Source organism: Mus pahari, chromosome 18 (genome assembly GCF_900095145.1).
Source record: "Mus pahari chromosome 18, PAHARI_EIJ_v1.1, whole genome shotgun sequence".
Lineage (NCBI taxonomy): Eukaryota > Metazoa > Chordata > Mammalia > Rodentia > Muridae > Mus > Mus pahari.
This window is the reverse complement of record NC_034607.1, coordinates 12,371,030-12,384,596: the sequence shown is the minus strand read 5'-3', so window position 1 is coordinate 12,384,596 and position 13,567 is coordinate 12,371,030. Positions and strand designations below refer to the sequence as shown.

Sequence of the window (13,567 nt, the reverse complement as noted above, 5' to 3'; positions counted from 1 at the left end):
ATCACTGCTGGCGTGATATAAGCTTTTAGCGCACAGATCTTCCCCCATAAACCTGAGTTTTGAACTAGGCAGTGATGATCCCCATCTATACCCCACACCACCGGCTAAATGATTTATTTCCCCAGGGGTCCCAGAGGCGGGCTCTGACAGCAACACCTCTGTGTCCTCTGTCCCTCAGCCTGCGCGCGGCACTTCCTTCCACTACCACTTCCTAGCTTCCAAGAAATAGAGCTTGCCTTCTGGGAGGACTCCCCCACCCATCTGGGTGACACGCGAAACGGTGCCTCTCCGCCCGGCCCCGAGGGCTCCCCTGCCTCACGCCCACCGACGACGGGGAGGAGCCACGGGGCACCCCACGCTCGGCGGCCTGCACCCGGCTGGGCCCGCAGCCCGGGGCCAGACACTGGGCTGCCACGACGTCCCTCAAGTCCCCAGGACCTCGCCCCACTCCCCGCCGCCCCCACGCGCCCCCACAACCTCTGCTTAAGACACGTGGAGGCACGGCTGCGCGTCCCGCGTGGAGAATGAGAGGGGACAGAGATGGCGCGGTGTCTGCGGCGGCGGCGGCCCCGGGACACGACGGGCAGGGGGGGCGTGGAGTGGGGGGGGGCCAGAGATTGTAGAAAGGGAAAAGGTGACTGAGCTAGGCTGGAGGGGGTGGGGGTAAGATGGCGAGAGCGCCACTACGAGGGGCGGGACGGGGGGGGGGCGCAGAGCCTGAGGTGACTTAGAGGGACGGGCCACGCCGTGCGGCGAGAGCGCATGCGCACCTGGCTAGCCGGCGCGCGCGGTCGCCGGACTGTTCCTTCCACTTCCGCCACACTCCGGGGGCGGGGCCTCGCGCTCCCGCCACGGTGTAGGGAGCGGCCGCGGGGCGGAGCCTGGGAGCGGGAGTGGTGATGAGTGCGGTGAGCGTTCGGGCTGAGGAGCTGGGTTTGCACTGTGATGACTCTGCAGCCCAGTAGGAGTGAGCCCGAGGAGCTAGGGTTCTTTAGAGTTGGTGATCTGCACTGGGAGAAGGTCTATGCAAGCGTCTCTTCCGGAGGGTTTGGTCAGGTGACCAGAATTGTTTCCAATGACAGTGGGGCGCAGAGTTAGGAAAGACCCTCTCCTCAGAGAAGCTCTGTGTGTGGACTCAGCCCGTTCTAGGACCCGGGAACACTAGCTTCATCCCATCCCACCTACCCCACCTACCCGCCCTTGCGCAAAATGGAAAGCCTGTGAGAACTCAGATGCAAAGCTCCCCCCACCCGACCCCCGTTCGTTTCTACTAAGTTCCATTACTTTAGAAAGCATGCTTTGGTTGATAACTTTCACTATTGGGGAGGCTTTATAAACAAGCAGTGGTTACTTTTCCTTGCACCACCTGTATTGAATTGTGCGCATGACCGGTCTTCCTGTGTTTAATGGTTCCAGGTATAGTACTTTAATGAACTGGAGACAATTGTGTGTGATGTTTTCACTCGGCTGTTTAAAAAAAGAAAACACATCCATTCTCCTACCACTTCAAATATTATTTTTATTATATTATTTTTATTATTATTTATATTAGTCACTGTCTTCGTTAGGGTTTTACTGTTGTGAATAGATACCGTGACCAAAGCAACTCTTAAAAGGACATTTAATTGAGGCTAGCTTACAGCTTCAGAAGTTCAGGCCATTATCATCAAGACAGGAGCATGGCAGCATCCAGGCAGGCATGGTGCAGGAGGAGCTGAGAGTTCTACATCTTCATCTGTAGGCTGCTAGTAGAATACTGGCTTCCAGGCAGCAAGGACGAGGGTCTTAAAGCCCACACCCACAATGACCCACCTACTCCAACAGGGCCATCCCTTCTAATAGTGCCACTCCCTGGGCCGAGCATATACACACCATCACATTCACCTTTACCAGGTTTTTTCAAGCATTACTGCCTTCATTAATGTCTTGCCTATGAATGTATGAGTTCTGAAATAATCCTGTTTACTTAATGTCTTTAAAATAGCCACTCACCTGATCATTTCCTCTCTGGATTGATGTTGTCTTGTGCTTAGTCCTCTATGACTGCCAGACACTTCAATATTTGCTAATACACTTCCAAGAGTAGATTTAGGATGTGGAGGTTCAGCATGAAGTGTAAGATCCAGGCTCACTCCACCCAAAGCTGAGTGTGAGCTATATGGGAAAATAGCCAAAAATTGTCATTACGTCCTTAAAACTTAAGAGTAGATTATATACGGTGAGTGAAAGGACTTTTTAGTACATTGCCAAGAAATAGGAGATTGGGCTGGGAGTGTAATCCCAGCATTGGAGAAGTCAAGGTCAGCCTTGATTACACGGTGATTTTAAGACTGGCCTGAGCTGTCTTATAATAAAAATGAATTAATTAATAAACTGCTGTAAAAACAGAAGACAGACTATCCAAAGGAAAAAATTCCATGCAGATCATTTTAATTAAAATTCTGCTCAATTAATATCATTGCACAGGCATTTCACCTCCAGATAAAGACCAGATTTGACTCAAAAACAAATTATAACTGTCAGGTCCAAAAGAAAGTTGGGACAAATGGCTATCTGGTTCCTATTAGGTTAAAGCACATGCTGGCCCTGGGACTCCTCTCAGCTCTGCTCATCTTGCCTCCTACCCTAAACCTTTCCAGCTCATGGGCTCTTCCCTCACCCAGAGTCTTAATAACCCTACTGTTTCAGCTATGCACGCTCTTTGCCCCTCTATCTTGCTGCTCTCTAGGTCTCATTGCACAGACTCTCTTAGTCTTCCTCTCTTGCTCTCCCCAGCTCTCCTTTCATGGCTAGATCCAATCTGCTGGCCATGTTCAGTCCACTGCTTTCTCTCCCTGCTCTGGGCCCTTCCAGATGCCTCTGGCTCTACTCTCCCTCATACCTACAATAAAAACCTTCCCCTCGCCCATACCTTGTAGCAGCCATGTCCTGCCTTTCTACAATAACAATGCTGAAAATGAAGCTCTTGCGAAGTTAAAGCTTTGGAGACCATTAGCTCTCAGAAAAAGAAATGATTTCCAAAGTGGGTGGGAAAACACAACAGGCCAAGTGACATCAAAGAAGAAGAAAGAAGAAGGAGGAGGAGGAGGAGGAGAAGGAGAAGGAGAAGGAGAAGAAGAAGAAGAAGAAGAAAGAAGAAAAGAAGAAGAAAAGAAAAGAAGAAGAAAAGAGGAGGAAGAGAAGCAGAAGAAGAACAAGCATCAGCAGCTTGGCCATTGTCTATGCGCCCATTTTCAATGGCAAAGGAAGTCCTCATTCTAAAAAAGGACAGCAGAAGCCATAGCTAATAGGATCCATTTCTTCACATAAGGGTGGTTCCTGTCAAATAACCTGCAAGTCTTGCTCTTGTAATCCATGATGTTAATTTGTTAGGACAATTGTGAGAGTCTCACTATAGAAATACAGTGGACAGAACTGAACACTGTTATTACATGTGCATTTGTGGCTATAGTCAATTGCTTTTCTGACATTGAAAACTATTTTTGACTTACAACCTCAAAAGCAACCTTATTTTAATTTTTAGACTAAGTGCTTCCTGGCAAGTTTCCTACCACCATTGAGCATCAGTTTTCGTATCTGTAGGATGAGACATTAAAGCTATTGAGCTAGAACCTAGCTGCCTAAAAGTCTATGCTCCTTTAGAATAGGAATTCCCCCAAAAGTTAGGTCCTAAAGTTGTACGGAATGAGTTTAACATGTTTGCTTTCAAAACATAGGTGAATATAAAGAGCTCTGAGATACATGAAGATATCCAACTCACTTTATATACTTCAAGAGAAAAAACAATATCAATATGGAAAAGTAATTTGTTGATACATTAGAAAAAGATATTATTTATGCATAATCAAACTGGCTGCTCCTACTTTCCAATTGCATTCATATATGGCAAAGCAGAAAAAGCAACATATTGATAAGGCATGTTAAAAACTGCAATACTTGATGGCTTTTAAAACTGAAATCATGGGACCGCAGGGATGGCTCAGCCCCCTAAGGGCTCCTGTTTGGAAAGGGTCCAAGTGCACGTCCCACCTCTCACATGCTGACTCACAACCATCCATCCATAACTCCAATGCCAGAGTATTTGACACCCTCTTCTGACTTCCAAGGGCATCAGGCATATATATGTGGTACACATATTTCCATGCATCTGAAACACTCATAAAATAATATCAATTAATCTAAAAACAAAAACTAATCATAATCATCTTCCTAGGGACTTTTCGTTCAACCCAGGTTTAACAAACCAGCACCTTTTATTTTGTTGTCGTTTTTTTTGTTTTGTTTTGTTTTTTGTTTTTTGTTTTTTGAGACAGGGTTTCTCTGTGTAGCCCTGCTGTCCTGGAACTCACTCTGTAGACCAGGCTGGCCTTGAACTCAGAAATCCACCTGCCTCTGCCTCCCAAGTGCTGGGATTAAAGGCGTGTGCCACCACGCCCAGTAAACCAGCATCTTTTAAAACTACTGCTTGGTCACTGAGAAAACAATCATGATTTTTGAGAGTCAAACTAAGAAGGGAATCTTAAAACATCTGGCTTTCAAAGTGCTCTGGAAGTCTCCAGGCAAATGGGAGCTTACTCCCATGGAATCCAGTGTCCGATATTCTCCTAGAAGCAAGCAACTTTCACTTTGCAACAAATATTTCCCATGTGTCTACCATACTCTAGAAGCTGCTAAAATAACAGTATACAGAGCAGATACTCAGGTCACTGTCCGGCTTACATCCCATTAGGAGAAATCCAACAAACAGCAAAATAAATAGCTATATTCTTTAGTATATGTGAAGGGGGTGGGTGTTACCAGGAAGGGAAAAAATGAATGGGATGAGGGAGTTGTCAGTGAAAAATGTCAATTTGGGGCCAGACAGACTGGGAAAGTGCTCCAGGAATATGGACATTCAGAAGGCAAAGCAGATTGCTACTATGTCTGAAGGGCCAGGCTGAGTGAGTCAAGTCACTGAGGCAGGATGGGTCTGGTAAGGTGGAAGGCCTACCAAAAGGTTCTGGGCTAAAGAAGAGTTACTCAGAAAGAAAATGGTGTGGGTTGAGGACAGAGAAGTACAAGGGGGTCCAAAGGAGAGCTGACAGCAAGCCTTCATGGCAGAAGCCTTCAGAGGATGCTGTGGTCAAAGCACAACAAAGGTGCGCTTCACTTTGTTTATAAAAAAAGGTGAGGAAGTCAAGTCTCTTTGTATTTAAAGTGAGAACAGAACAAAAGTGAAGTAAAGTATCAGGAGGGGGATTTTAGTACCTGAAAGTAAGATTGAGAATTCAAGTTGAGACCAGTATACAGAACATGCAGTTCTTCAGTATGTTTGAGCGGAAACATTGAGATGTGAAATTGGATGTATTTTTGGTGAATTATTCAAATAACTGCTTTCCTCTTCTATTACATATGGAAACAGAGCCAAAAATTAATTGGTGCCATGTGCAATAAACCACAGTGTGGCTCATGCAACCTGCCCTTCCTGCTTCACACCCCAAAGCTGGATGCAATAAGCCTATTTTGACTAAGTAACGCTCAGATCAAGTGTTAAGTAATGATCAAAGAATGTAAAAACAGGCTTAATTTCTAGCATTCTATAGAATGTGTGTGTGTGTGTGTGTGTGTGTGTGTGTGTGTGTGTGTGTGTGATATACATATATATTATATATAATATATAAGCCCTGGTTCTTTTCCTTTTCCTAGAATCTTTTTAAACAATCTCAATAACTCAGTCAGGTATAGTGAAAAACAGATGGGTTTTGGTGCCACATTTTGGCCACAGTAACTTGCTGTGGTTCAGCCTCTCTGAAAGTAAGCACCCCCTCTGTATATTACAGGCTTTAGATGGAAGAGTCCTGACCAATTGAAAAGGCTCCTTGGTGTGCAGTGAGTGTTGTATTTCAGCTTTTAATGAGCTATTTGCAAATTGTATAAATTTTATCTTCTAGTGCATTGAGTTGGGAACATAAAGAGAAACTTTATCTCAAATACCAGGGTTTGTTTCTGATAATATAATAAATCTATATGAACATGACAGTTATTTTTTGTCTTCTCTCCTCCTTCCCCTCTCCATCTCCTCCTCCCCCCCCCCAACCCCTTCTTTGTTTGAAATAGTTGTATAGTTCAGGCTAGCTTCAAATTCATGATCCTCCTGACTTGGACTCTGGGCTAGCCTGGAACTCTTGATCCTCCTGCCTCAGAATCTCCAGAATCTGGGATTGCAAGCATACACCGCCATGTCCTCCATCCATGAGACAATTACTCTTTTTGACAAGCATGTATTGAGGTTCTAGTACGTACAGGAAGCATAGTTAGGCACTAGACACATAAATATTGGGAACAAAGGTCCTGTCTTCCAAAAGGCTTGTTGCTATTGACCTAGGAAAGCCAAAGGCATTGACAATGTATAATGTCAGCTGAGTTCTTGACCTTTGGCCTATAGGTCAGGATATTTTGAACCACCACTCCAGCCTTATGCCCAACTGGACAGTTTTTCATGTTTCTTTGGGGCTAATGTTCTCCCCTCTCTGGCACTGGACTCCACTTGATGCTAAATCACTGAAGTTTATGGATGAACTGTTGTGTGTGTCCCTGTTCCACAAACAACCGCTCAAATGAACTGAACCGTGTTCCTAGATTTTACCTCAGTGTGTTTTCATAGAGTTCTGTATGGCCATAGCAACTGACTAAAGTTTCAAGAGGATGGAAGGGGTTTCGCCCTCATACTGCATCGCTATGTTTTGGTACCATGCCCCTTTCAACAATATACTCAAACCTTCTCTACCCACAAACACCCATGCGCTGCTAATATTGAGTGTTTCGGTCATCTCTTTCTCTAACCTGAGGTTCTAGGAACCTCACTGTCTGAGGCTAACTGGCCACCCAGCTGCTTATACTTTCCTAATAATTTTGAGTTCATTTCCTTTGCAACTGTCAACTCTAATATTAAGTAATCCCCTTTCTGTGTATAAATTGTAGAAGATAGAAAATTAGGGAGTAGTCACTGAGGGCAGTGAATGTGTACTGACACACACACACAAATGTCAAGGTGGGCAGCCTCTCTCTATCTCAATAGTTTCATCCTTCAATTGAGCATAACAATAGGGACTCTTAAAATAATGCTGTTATCACATGGGAGTGAATGTAGAGTCTTACACATTGTTAGGGCTTAATTTTCATTAATGTGATTCTTACCACTGAGACAATGAGTCAGAACTCAGTCTTGGAAAGTGAGTCATCTGTGAACAGAACGGGGAAAGACGATTTAAGCAGAGGAGGCAGCACTAGGAAAGTTACAGTGCATTAAAGAGAATCACAAGTCCAGCATGATGGGGCACAGCGTCTGGGAAGAAATTTGTCGGGGTCAGATCAAAGGAAGTTTTAGACATCATAATTGGGAATGTGGGCTTTATGTAATTAGAAATTGGGGGTGTTGAAATGATTTTTAAGGTGATATCATAATTACACAAACCTGTTTTGAAAGATGGAAGTCATCTGCAAGTTAGAAGGAAAAATGGGAAGACACAAACAGTTCAGTAAAGAGATAAAATAGGGCAGAGCTGAGCCAATGGGTAGGAAACATGAGAAGATGCTGGGATAAATGGAACGTGAAATATTAGAGGACTCAGTTACCAACTGGTAATACATAAGGATCAGAGCTGGAGAGAGGGCTTGATGGGAAAAGCACTTGCCTTACAAACTTAAGGATCTGAGTTCAAATCTCCAGAAATCCTTTAAAAAGCCAGCCATGGGAATGCCTTCCTATAATCTTCATGCTCCCATGGGGGGATGGCAGGTGGAGGCTGGATAATCCATTGAAGCGTCTGTGACACCCAGCCTGCCATATGTAGTCTTTAACTACAGAGGAAAAAAAAATTAATTGTGACCCTATTTCAATCAATATAAAGGTAAGGACAAACACTCAAGGTTATCTTTTAGCCTCCACACACAGAGAACATCCTACACATCACACACACACATACACACACAATCTAAACTCAACAAGGGAACTCCTGAATGATTCCAAGGTTCCTTGGATTGCCATATAGATAGCAATACCATTTATCAAGACAAGGAAGACTAAGAGTGCCAGTTTCAGATATGCTAAGTTTTAAGATGACTGCACAAAATCACAAATGGCTGTAAGCAAGAGCCAATTGGAATAACCAAGCAGTGTTAGAGGCAAAACCTAGAACAAAAAGCCTAAAGTCTAAAACCACAGGATTAAATGTCTGCGTTGCTTTTCTAGTGCCATGATAGAATACCATGGCAAAGACAACAGAGAAGAGAGAGTTATTTGGGCTTATGATTCTAAAGGGTCAGAGTCCATGATGGCCTAACAAAGTCATGGTAGCAGAAGCAGGAAGCTGAGGACTCACATATTGAACTTCAAGCACAAAGCAGAAAGAGAGAACTAGAGATGGATCAAGTTTTTAAATTCTCAAAGCTTACCTCCAGTGACATACTTCCTCCAGCAAACCCATGACTCCTACAACCTCTCAAATAGCACTACTAACCAGGGGACCATGTATTCAAAAATCTAAGCCTACTGGGGCTTATTCTTATTCAAACCGCCACAACAGACATGTAGCTTTAGGAACTAGATTCATTATTTTCACTCATCATTCGAATATGATGTTTTGCCCCATTCCTATATTCAGTTTTAAAAAAAAAAAGTTCTCACTAGGATCTCCGTGGACACAGCTGAAGCCAAACAACGAAATGATCAAGACAACTCTTAGAATAAGGATGAGTGAGTCAAAGATTGGGTCCTCAACACAGGCAATGAGTGAAACAGTCTATAAAGACCATTGAGAACATAGTAGTTTCCTGATGTCAGGAGAATGGTGACAAAGAGGCACATTAATGATACTGACAACAAGAGTTAATGTCAACTGGACTTAGATCAAGGTGAGCTCCGGCAAAACCAAGTTTTATAGAGATAGAAAGAGAAACTCGGTTACTCTGACTTAAGGGAGGAGTAGATAAAGCAACTCCTTATTCTTTCCAAGAACTGTTCGCCATGAGGAAACAGGTTGGCTCAAAACACATCAAGGGACAAGGGAAAAAAATAATTTTATGTTCAAGGCATTTGAGCCTGTTTGTGGGGTTTGGAGAAGAAACTGGCCAAGAGAATAAGGTCAAACACTTAGGACAGAAAAAAGCCAACAATAATTGCATTGGGAAGTTTGTATAGTATTTGATCCTGAAAGAGATAGCAGAAGGCTCGGTAAAGAGTCCGAGAAGTGGCTAAGACCTAAAATGAAAAAGAAGTTTGACTAGGAGAAAGAAATGAAGAGGAAGCTGTCCATACAAGCTGACCCTAGTTTTTCCTAACATAGAAAAGAAGCTATATGAAGAAAATGGGATATGACAAAGTGTCTTAGTTAGGGTTTTACTGCTGTGAACAGACACCATGACCAAGACAAGTCTTATAAAAATAACATTAGGTTCAGTCCATTATCATCAAGGTGGGAGCAGGGCAGTATCCAGGCAGGCATGGCACAAGCAGAGCTGAGAGTTCTACATCTTCATCCAAAGGCTGCTAGTGGAAGACTGACTTCCAGGCAACCAGGGTGAGGGTCTTAAGCCCACACCCACAGTGACACACCTATTCCAACCAGGTCACACCTATTCCAACAAGGCCATGCCTCCAAATGGTGCCACTCCCTGGTCCAAGAATATACAAACCATGACAACAAAGTAAACCTTATATAAGATGATATAGGGTTGCTGGGCCTCCATAAGGAGTGGGAGACCCTCAGAGGCTGGGCTGAATTGAAGTTAGTCAGTACAGAGCAGCGATTCTGACATGGAATTACAACATCTGCTTCTTATTAGAAAGGAATACATGGTCCCCATCCCACACCTACAGAGTCAGAAACCCCCAAGGGTAGGCTCTGTGGTCTGCCTTAGCAAAGCCCTCCAGGCGATTTTGAAGTACAACCCCTGGGAAATGCTTGCATAGAGTTTCTACGGAATCTGTGGCTTCCCCAACCAGCAAGCAATGACGAGGTACAAACTGTGACACCCAGCCATATCCTAGGCAGTTTTTTTTTTTAAAGTAATATATTCCATATTGCAATAAAAATACACTTACTTGGCATGTTAGAGATTCTGTAAATTTCTATGTGGAAATGAGTGTCATACAAGGTTTTAAAAATCTGAACAAAGAGATTCCTTTCATCTGAATTTCAGAAAGCAAATACTGTTTTTAAAAAGTGCCTTGCTGCTCAAGTTTTAAACTTATAATAGAGAAATAATGAAATTGCCATTCACTTCCTCAAAAATATTCCATGACCCAACACTGTAATAATAGTTCTCGGATTTTGCTTGGGCACTGCTGTCATCTCAGTGTAAGTGATGATGATCAATTCTCCTGGGGGAAATATTTATGAATGAAATGTTCTCAATTTTAAGTTTCCCTCCCATAAAATTTATCTTCGGGTCTTGATTCTGGCTACTGCCTAACTGGTAATGACCTCTGGCAAATCAAGTGAGCAAACAGTAAATGGTTGTTAACGAACCTGGAGGTGGCCGGGCAGGCATAGCCCAATCGTGTCCCCAGAATTAAATGCATGTTCGTGACTGAGCCTTTTGTATGTCATACCAATAGTAAGGTCATTTTCTGCTACCATTGTTCCAACAATGTTGTCACAGCTCAAATATTCAGAGCCTAGTTTGGAACCATTTTCACTATCTGGGGAATGTTCCTTTGAACACCCCCCCCCCCCAAACAATGGAAAAGCCAACAAACTCACAGCCTAGAAGGATTTTAAGAATTTATTTACATGCTGACTTATCCAGGTGTGTCTTACGTAAAGAAATACGGGATCTAGGAATCCATATTTAAAAACCAGATGCGAGCATGCAGAGAACAAGGAGCCATGCCCCCAATTACTTTTACAGATAAGACTGAGCTCTCAAAGTGAATTTGTATTGTGAGCAAATACTGACTCACAGTAAGGAGAGCTAGCAAGCCTGAATCATGACCTGATTAAAATACTATGTAAATAAAGAGAAACATTGTCATGGAACAATGTAAAAGCAGATTTAAGCACATTAGCTTAGCACATTCCAACACAGTGGGGGTATAAGCGGAAAAGATGAACAAGTCAGGCTCTCTGGGTCCAAACACTCTGAAATTCAAATTAGGTAGCTGATTCTCCTTAACCCGATTTTACTGTGACCAAGCAACCTTTACTTTCTTTTCTTTTCTTTTCTTTTCTTTTCTTTTCTTTTCTTTTCTTTTCTTTTCTTTTCTTTTCTTTTCTCTTCTCTTCTCTTCTCTTCTCTTCTCTTCTCTTCTCTTCTCTTTTCTTAATTCCAAGAATGATGGATGGGCTGGTTTCTATGAATAATATTTTACTTCCAAATATGACAATGAGACACATTGAAAAGTTTCAGTTCATGTAGCAATTGGATTGTCTCACTGCAGATGAGTAATCAGCAGCGTGGGTTTTGTTTGGATCTCTTGGAAGCTGAAGTGTGTTCGTTCTAGAGGAGGAATGTGTTGCCTGGTAAGAGTAAAGGAACAAATCCCAGAACTGAATTTCACTCTGAGGGGTTTCGGCACCCCATCATAGCAGCAATCCAACCCAGACACCTGCTCTAGCAGTCAGCTTTCCATAGCCATTAATATATATATATATATATATATATATATATATATATATATATATATAATATATATTAATGTAATATATATATATTTATATTATATAATATATATATTATATAATTATATAATATATTATATATATATATATATATGGACAATTAATTTGTAAAGAGAAAGAATTTATTGTGGGTCATAGTTTGCAGGGTCCAGTCCAAGATGAGGCAAGTTCGTTGATTTAATTCTCTGGTAGACATACCAGAGGCTCATGGCCTGGGAGAGCATGACGGAAGAAAAAAAAAAAAGATGCTCACCTCTTCAGCAAGGAGCTAAAGAAAAGAAGAAAATGAGGTTGGGACCCCACGATTTCCTTCAAGGACATGTGACCACCCAGTAACCTAGACCCCGCCCCCCATCAGCTCTACCCTCTAGAGCTCTATAGCATCGATAACATCCACTTAGATGCACCAGGCCTTTGATACATGCATGCACAACTAGGGGAAACAGGTGCTTATTCACGTCAGAAACGAGCCCTTCGCCTTACGAAAGTCCTTACAAATACAGAGAACGTAAAGATGGTGAGAACCTGGGAAGGGTGAGAAACTGAGCTCAGTTAGAGATGCAGTGTTGACCTAACTAGGGTTGCCAACTTCTCCGGGTGTACGTTCAAGCAGGCTAAGCAGATCACTCATTTCAAGAGTTTATCAGGGTTAGAAGATGGAAAGAGAGATTGGTAAATGGAAAGAGGGCTGGTGGTAAGGTTTTTCCCCCCACGAGGAGAGGAGGAGGGAGGGGGAGGGGGCCAATGGAAACAGAGACATATGAGGTACAGCGAGGGAGGTAGATTCCTGGTAATGCAGGTTTGAGGATGTTGGGGGGGGGGGCAAGGAGCACACACCTTTTGGAGAAAACATCAGAATTATTCTGAAATACAATATTTAGTCACTTCTTTTACTTATTTCTTTTTATCTGGGGACCCCAGGGAACTGAACCCCCCCCCCCAAATATTGCTCATACGGGCAAGCAGTCTACCACTGGTCTATGCTGTGAGTCCTGATCTGCAAAGCGTGAGTGAATTGCACCATGCATTCTAAAACATGGGCTTAAGGGAGGGAATGAGAAGACATGCAAGGGCGTTTGGAATAGAAAAGAGAGTCACAAAATTCAGGGAAGATGACCGTCTCTGTTTTTCTTTACCTTACACTACAGCCTATGAAAATGAGCCTCCTGTCTTAGGTAGGGTCGCTGTTGCTGCAAGGAAACAGTATGGCCAAAAAGTAAGTTGGGGAGAAAAGGGTTTATTCAGCTTACGCTTCCACATTGCTGTCTATCACCAAAGGAAGTCAGGACTGGAACCCCGAGGCAGGAGGTGATGCAGAGGCCATGGAGGGGTTTGGCTTTCTGGCTTGCTTCGCCTGGCTTGCTCAGCCAGCTTTCTTATAGAACCGAGGACCACCAATCCAGAGATGGCATCACCCGCACTGGGCTGGGCCCTCCCCCATTGATCACTAATTGAGGAAACGCCCTAAAGCTCCAGCTCATGGAGGTACTTCCTCCACTGAGGCTCCTCTTTTTCTGACCACTCTAGCTTGTTTTTCCGTTGACACACAAAACCAGCAGTATGCCTTTTAAATAAGTTATACACAACTGAACTCAAGTCAGTTCAATGTTAGAGAAATGTTAATTCTATTACTACAAAAAGAATCTTGCTTTATAAAAAAGAAAAAAAGTTTTTTTTTTTTTTTTCCCCTTGGGGGAGGGGTGTGTGTGTGCTGCTTTTGGTTTGGTGTGCTTTTTAAAGGTTTTGGTTTTAAGCCTGGCAGTGGTGCCGCACACCTTTAATCCCAGCACTCGGGAGGCAGAGGCAGGCGGATTTCTGGGACTTCTGAGTTCGAGGCCAGCCTGGTCTACAAAGTGAGTTCCAGGACAGCCAAGGCTATACAGAGAAACCCTGTCTCGAAAAACCAA

General features: G+C 43.3%; 2 protein-coding genes across 2 annotated transcripts in view; one reads left to right on the top strand and one right to left on the bottom strand.

Moving 5' to 3' along the window:
- Positions 1-747, bottom strand: part of Supt3h (SPT3 homolog, SAGA and STAGA complex component) — a 317,124-nt gene extending 316,377 nt beyond the window's left edge. The window contains exon 1 of the mRNA XM_021217619.2: positions 478-747. The gene's annotated coding sequence lies outside the window, so the exon portion shown is untranslated. The remainder of the gene's footprint in view (positions 1-477) is intronic.
- The window catches only part of Runx2 (RUNX family transcription factor 2), a 210,163-nt gene that overhangs the window by 38,743 nt on the left and 157,853 nt on the right, over positions 1-13,567 (top strand). The window lies entirely within an intron of this gene.